This window comes from Mus caroli, chromosome 4 (genome assembly GCF_900094665.2).
Source record: "Mus caroli chromosome 4, CAROLI_EIJ_v1.1, whole genome shotgun sequence".
Classification (NCBI taxonomy): domain Eukaryota; kingdom Metazoa; phylum Chordata; class Mammalia; order Rodentia; family Muridae; genus Mus; species Mus caroli.
The window spans coordinates 105,291,646-105,299,606 of record NC_034573.1 but is presented as its reverse complement, the minus strand read 5'-3'; the positions used below and the strand labels follow the sequence as shown (position 1 = coordinate 105,299,606).

At 45.5% G+C, this 7,961-nt stretch overlaps 1 pseudogene; it reads left to right on the top strand.

Moving 5' to 3' along the window:
- Window positions 1-6,849: 6,849 nt before the first annotated feature.
- LOC115031050 lies at window positions 6,850-6,986 on the top strand (annotated as a pseudogene).
- The last annotated feature ends 975 nt before the right edge of the window (window positions 6,987-7,961 follow it).

The following is a 7,961-nucleotide window of genomic DNA, read 5'->3' as shown; positions in this document are numbered from 1 at the left end:
GATCTGGCCTTCAACCAGTCTCTCCAATGAAGAGCCTGTGTGATCACTTCCAGCTCTCTCCCACGTGCTTATTTTGATCTCCGAGGAAGCACCAGAGTTCCAGCTAAATAGTCTCTCAGCAATTCCTGAGTTCTTTCACATCTGACATCTCTGATTATCACATTCTTTCCAAATCCTACCCACTCTTAAAGGCTCCATGTAAGTGCTGGGTCTTTCTTACAGCATTTCCTGCTGACCCCTCTCCGTGGGCTCTCTGGAGCTTCCTATGCTGCCTTCTCATGGGTCTCGTTGTAAACTTTAGAGCTTATTTCACTACATTCTGTGCTGTACATCTAACTGTGGTTTGATGAGTTTTGACAAATGGACACGCTGATGTGTGAACTGCCTTTCATGTCTCTGTGATGAGACACTCCATGTCTTACAGTTTGGAGAGTACAGTCCTCCTGATAGGGAAGGCTGAGTGACTGGAATAATGACTGGGGTGACTTGGTGTGTGTGTGTGTGTGTGAGCTTGTGGAGCAGCTTGTTTGCGCATTGTAAGATGGGAAGCAGAGAAAACAGCCTGGAGGCTGGGAGGGCTACAAACTCTCAAAGGCCCACCTCCAGTGACCTGTATTCTCCAGCTATGCTCTTGTCCCAAAGACTTGGCCTCCTCAAACAGTGCCACTACTGGGGACCAAGTGCTCAAGCATTTGCGTGGGGGAGGGATGGGGTACATTTCAACTGTCAAAGCATAACATACCCCAATTAAGCTAGAACATTTCTATGTCCCCCAAGAACTCCCTCATGGCCTTTCTTAATCAGTTCCACCTTCTATAGCCATTGTTATAACTCCGAACACTAGAAATTAATGTTTGCATGCATGCTCTTGAACAGATGGAATTAAATTCTTTTGCTTTTGCTTAGAGCATTGGTGAGTTTCGTCTGTGTTGCTGGTGGGTTGTCCGGATTGCACTCCATGAATGGATCTATCATATTTTGTTTATACATTTATTTGGGTTGTTTATACCTTGGGGGATATTATGAATAAAGCTCTTTTAAACATTTCCTGTATGAAAGAAGTGGATATATGTTTTCTGTTTCCCTTGGGGAAATGCCTAAGAGAAGAACTACTGAGACACAGGGTTGATGTGTTTTTTACATTGTGTGAAAATGACAAAGGGTTTTCCCAATTGGTGGTATTATTTTGTCCTCCTCCTGCCAGAGATTATGAATATTTTGATCGCTCCACATCTGCGCAACAGTTGCTATTGCCAGTCTTTCTAGTTTTATATTTTACTCTAGCTGTATATGACTTTGTAGTTCCAACTTGAATTTACAGATGACTAATGATGTTGACTACACATTCAGTTTTTGGACCAGTTGATCTGGAACTCACAATCCTCCTGCCTCAATCTCCTAAGTGCTGGGGTTACAGCCATGTGCCATCACACTGATGTTCTGAGTTCTCTTTCACACACTTACCAATTATTTGCATAGCTTGTGAAATGACCAAGAACCCACCCATTTCTTGTTGGATTCTTAATAACTTAACCAAGATTTTTCATACATACTTAGGTACATACACTGGCACACACATTATGCTAAAGATGCTGGGATACTTACAAAGCAATGACTACTACTGAGCTAGCCCAGAATCCCTTATAGTTTGAACACAGGTAATAGACAAGTTATATATTTTTTAAAAAATATCTACTGATGAACAAAAGTTTATTCCTGAATTGACAAGTCTTTGATGCTATCTAATATATTTGAAGTTTTTGTTTCTCAAATTGTTCACTACACACACACACACACACACAACTTGATATATTATCATATTTTTATAATTCACTTATCATACTATTCTTTTGAGATAGGGTTTTTCTGTGCAGTCCTGGCTGTCCTGGAACTCACTCTGTAGACTAGGCTGGCTTTGGCTCCTGCCTCTGCCTCTCGAGTGCTGGGATTAAAGGCATAAACCACCACTGCCCAGCTATCCTACTGTTTTTTATAAACCTTTAATATTTTACATATTCAGAATCTTGTGACAGTATTGGTCAGTTTGAATCACTCAAGATGATTGTTTATTCCACCTACGTTTTTTTTTTCCAATTATTTACTTGAAGTTGTTCATATGACTATATCATCTCAGTGTCCATAGGGTCTTGCTATGCAGGTTAGGCTGGCCTGGAACTCACTGTGTAGACCAGGTTAGCCTCAAACTCAGGTATCTGGCTGCCTCTGCCTCCAGAGTGCTGGGACTAAAGGTATGTGCATGGCCTTTTTATTTCTGCCCTGTTTTGGGCCAGTTGCTCATGTTTCTGCTGCTAAGCTCTTACACCAATGTCTAGTAGAATCTTGTCTGCTGCGATTACAAATGTGTGCTAATATAGGTGGTTTTAAAAAAACCCATGGATTCATGTCAAGTCAGAAAGCACTTTTACCCACTGAGCCACCTCCCAGCACCTCTTTCTTATTGAGTCATCTAGCCAGAGGCTCATTGATTGTTATCAATTCCCCCAAAGAAACCAGCTTGTTATTATATTGCTTTCTCCTCATTGTTCGTTTTTTTCTTTAGAAAAATTAAAATTACGTATCTTATTTTGTGTATGTGAGTGCTTTGCGTGCATGTATGTATGTGTACCACCACATACATTCCTGATACCTGAGAAGGCCAGAAGAGGGCATCGGATCCCATTACAGATGGTTGTGAACCACCATGGTGCTGGGAATTGAATTCAGGACTTCTGGAAGAGCAGCCAGTGCTTTTAACCATTGAACCATTTCTCTAGCCCCCCAGCCTCCACTCTTAAATTTGATAATTCTTCCCTTCTCTTTATTTTTTGTAATTCCTAAAATGATAACTTTGACCACTGACTTAATGTTATCCTTATTTTAAAGTACTTGGAGGGACTCAACAGGTATGAGGGTAGAGCAGACTCAATCGAGTGCTGGGTTTGGGCTTCATTGCTCTCTCATTCATACATTCAACCTTATGTAGGAAAAGGAGCTCTTGAGTTTTAAAGCCTGCTTGCCACTGTTAAGAGTTAAGACCTTTGGACAAAGGATCTGTCTGAAACTTGTTATTCACATCTCTATAGCGGGGCTTTAATTCTTACCCCTAGAGCTGTTGTGAGCATGACATGAGACACCTTGCAGGGGCTCCTGCAGAGTGGCCCCTCGGCTTTGGACAGTTTTCACTGTTTCCTTGCTGAAATGCACTCTGTCAAGACTATTCTCCCCAGTGTTTCCCCTCTCACTGATACTGGGCAAGAGGATGATGAAGCAAGGCAGAGTGTGAGAATCTGCCAACTGCTTTTGTTATAAGAAATGGTCCTGGGGTCTGGAGAGCCTGTTCAGTAGTTAAACATACTTCTTTTTCTTGCAAAGGACCTGGGTTTGGTTCTCTGTATCCACAAGGTAGTGCACAACCATCCATAGCTCTAGTTCCAGAGTTCTGATGCCCTCTTCCTACCTCCATGGGCACCAGGCATACATATGGTATACAGGGAAACATCCAGGCAAAGCACACATACACATAAAAAGTAAAGAAATGGCCCTGGTCCTGTGGGAGACTGTCCTGGGGGTAGGAGGGGAGGGGAAGGTCAGCTGGTACAAAGCATAGCATGTATTGAGCATCTGATAGGAAGAACAACTCAACTGCCATTTATTGATTACTATTTATTGTTTACTCTGAAGGTATTAATTGCCTTTGATTACTGTGATGCAATCAATGCACGATACAAACAAGGTAGAGAGAAATATTTATTTTGGCTCACAGTTGCAGAGAGTTCAGTCCATAGTCCTTGGCTTTGTTGATTCTAAGTTGTGGTGAAGTAGAACATCACCACTATAGGAGTGTGTGGAGGAAAAGGAGGAGGAGGAGGAGGAAGAGGAGGAGGAAGAGGAGGAGGAGATTGTTCACTCATGGTGGGCAGGAAGCAGAGAGTTAAGAAAGGACTGGAGAGGGAGAGGCCAGGAACCCACTTTATCTAAATAGGTCTCATCTCCTAAAGTCCCAACAGTGCCACCACCTGGGAATCAGCCATTCAACACATGAACTGGTTGGGGACATTTATATATTAATAACAGCACATGAATATAACAGATCTGAGCCCACAGTTCTTGAGTAGATCTTTAACATTCCTCCTAGACCATGAGAGTTTTATGTCCCCTAATCTTTAGTCTGCTCCCTGTACCCAGTGTCTGGCTATAATTTTACTTCAACTAAGACCCTGGGCCTTCTCTAACATAGCAGCAGCGGTGGCAGCAGCAGCAGCAGCAGCAGCAGCAGCAGCAGCAGCAGCAGCAGCAGCAGCAGCAGCAGCAGCAGCAGCAGCAGCACAGATTGGATGTAGCAGGATCTGACTCTAGCTACTTCATCCTACACATCTGTCCTCTGCAGTCTTTCCTTAAATCATCCTCAGCACCAGGCTGCCTCTGCAGCTCAGTCTATGCTGTTTTCGTCCACAGAGTTCCAAGTGCATTTGATCACTGCAGGATGGCTTGCCCAAGACCACTTTCCCTGGCAACCCTGACCTGTTTTACATGGGGCTATGGCCCTGTAAACTCACTGCATACGATGCAGGGATGCCAAACTTACAAAGTAAAAACCCAAGACACCCAACAAGATTTGAATTTCAGTCAGATAAGGTATAATTTTTAGTATGACTTTATAATGCTTGAGGTATACTTATACTCAAACCTATTTATTTATCTGAAATTTGTAATTGAAAGCCTGTATTTGATATGGCTACCTTGGTTCATGGGTTTGTAAGTTTATAGTAGTTTAGTATCCTTTAGGGAAGGACAATGTTGTTTTGTGGGTTAGACTGGAAAAGGGTTTAGGAGCCTGCAAGTGAAGATGGCCCGGGGGCCTGCTTACTCTAGAGCCCTCATTCCACACAGCAGAGATTCAGAGGACTCACCCCAGTTCACACTGTGGGTGGGTGGCAGAGGGCAGGCAGGCTGTTACTCAAGGCCTGACCGGCACTTCCAACTCTGCTCGCTCCTGCGCCAGCAGCCCTGTTCTGGGCTGACTGAGAGCTCAGGTTCCCATTCCCCTGCCCCTGACCTGCCCTTGGCTGGCTTCAGAGGGGGGTCTGATGACGAAACGTGATCCTGTCATAAAATCTATACCAAACCAACTCTTCTCACAGCCCACCCGTCTGCCTCAAAGGGGGCCACCTAATCCTCATTTATGGGGGCTAGCAGCTGGGGCGGTTCTGAGTCTTTGAACGTGAGCTTGGGGTGCTCTGGATCAGTTAGTTGGTCCTGACCAAAGGAACCTGAGAGTGGGGACATTTAGCCGAACTAGTTGAGGGGCCAGCTGGTTATGGGTCACCACCCTAAGGAGCACCAGGCAGAACAAGGGCAGTCCGAGGTTCTAGAGGTGGACAACCCATGGCAGTGTCTTTTGGAGAATGTAGCAGCTGGACCTTCTTCCAGCAGTGGAGGAAGGAGACTGCAGAACTCGCTGGAGGGAGTGAGGAGAGATGACTTCAGGGAGATGACATGAGAGCCCTTAGAAGCCTCTGGAAAAGGTTTAGGCAGTGTGATTTCAGCTTTGCCTCAGGGCAAAAGTGAAGGCCCGGTGAGGATGTGGGGTGTCTGGATGTTGGGACTGGTCGGATCAGGGATAAGCATACACAGAGACAAGCCTTCACAGAGACAGGGGACACCAGGAAAGGGGTCATGCCAACTTGGTGGACTCTTGGAAGGCTTGCAGAGACATGACTGGGGTAGGGAGAGAGACAGGATGGAAATTCGGGAGGGGGGGCGTATTCATTTGGACTCAACTGCCTTGTTATTAAGTCTAGAAAAGAGGGTATAGAAGCCAGGACTGAGGAGTACCCACACTGAGAGCAGGGCGGAACAGAAGAACCTTCAGGAGAGATGGAGAGGGTGGCCCCAGAGACAGAAAAGCAGGGGACAGTGGGAAGTGGGACTCAGGGAAGCTGTCCGAAGGCCCTGTGGGAAGGAAGGCTGCTTGATATTACAGCTGGCCCCATGGGAGGGGAGCAAGTGTGGGTGCTGAGTGCAGACACCTTTCTATAGAGGATTGCTGATGAAGACACTGGAGGGGGCAGGAGCTGGAGGAAACTCCAGGCTTCCTGAGCTTGTGAGTAGCTTGTGAGAGTCCCAAGTCCCAAGTCTAGGTTGAAGGCCAGGGGGGTGGAAGAGACCACAACTCAGCCATATTTCCTTTCAGCTCTGGGTCACCAGCACTCCTGGACACACCCAAACAAATGTGTTACCATGCACACTTATCTTTACCGTGTGTGACAATTTGATCTTGTTTCCTTTATAACTGTTGTTTTACAATGGGCAGTTTGAGAGGCCTGGGTACACTGGACAGAGGGAGGAGTAGGGTGCACTCTTCAGGGAACAGTCAGAGGGAAGGACTGGCTTTCTATAGGGAGAGGGGTCACATTAACCATTTAAATGGGGGAGATGGAGGCTGTGGTTTGGGGTTCTGGGCAGGACATGCTGCTGGTAGTTTTCTGGCCTTGATGAAGGTTAAACTTGGAACCCAGTCAGCTGCTCCAGCTTTATACCATTACCATAGAAGTATGGGAGTGAGAACTCCATGTTTTCTCTTAAAGTGTAGGGGAAAACAAGTTCACACACACAGATACACACAAACTACATAGATGAGTGTGCAAAAGCAAATGCACACATCTTTATTCAGACTTCTGCTATTGCAACTGCATATACAGGTACATACACACTCATATTCATACATGAACGTTGACCTGGACAACATGCATACATCTAAATAGACAAAGGCATTTGAAACATGCAGGCCCGTGGGTGTACATCTCAGGGCACAGTTAAATACACACATTTCCATACATACGAACTCACATAGTTACCAGGCAGGGAGATCCAGGATGAGGTTTATCCATTGTACTCCAGATGTGCTGACCGATGTGATTGATTTCCTCAAACGACAGAAAGTCAACTGTATAATTTGTTGGAGGCTTTGTTCCCAGTTCCCCCTGTAAAACAAAAGAAAAATAAGTAACCATATGTGTTCAGGTGAGCATACATAAACACCAAGCACCAGAACTTGGTGTTCCTGGAGAGTTACATGCCTTGTAAAGGCTCACACCCCCCTCCATCAGCCCCACCTCTGTCTCTGTGCCTGTGCCATCCCTCAGGGCTCCTTCCTTATCAGGCGCCCTTCAAGTCCTGGAACACTTCTTTCACTGCCTCTGTCCTCTGTCTTTCAGCCACTGCTACATCTCCCTTCCCTAAGGCCTAGTCTGGGGCATCCTGTCAACACTCTCCAGTTCCTTTCCATGACCGACCATCAGCTTCCTGTTTTCCCTGGACTACCAGCTGTTCCTTTCATGGCTCTGTGCAAGAGGGCCTTAATAAATAAATATAGACTGATGAAAGAAGAACTACTGTGCGGAGTCATTCTGAGTCCCGGGAGCTGGAGGAGGTGAGCAGTGCCATTGTCTTTCCATTATTCTCTCTGTTTTCTTTATTTTTAAAATTATCTTATTGTATGCTTGTGATTGCTTTGCTTGCATGTCTGTGCACCATGTGCATGTGTATCTGTGTACCATATGCATGCCTGAAGCCTGGGGAGACCAGAAGAGGGCATCAGATCCTGTGGTAATAGAGTTATAGATGGTTGTGATCTGCCAAGTGGGTGCTGGAAATTGAACCCAGGACACCTGGAAGAGGACCCAGTGTTCTTAACCACTGAGGAATCCTTCCAGCCCCCCCCCCAATTCTAAATTTTAGTGTGTGTTTATGAATCTGTTTATGGATGCTCACAGAAGCCAGAAGAGGATGCCAGAAGCTCTGGAGCTGTACGTGTGTGAATAGTACTACGTGAGTTCTGGGGACTGCAAGTGCAGAGCCATCTCTCCAAGCTTTCAATGCCTCTACCTTTTCTAAAGGAGAAATGCAAGCATCCTGTGTGTCAGAGTTGGGTCTCAACTCCATTGGCAACTGTTAGGTTT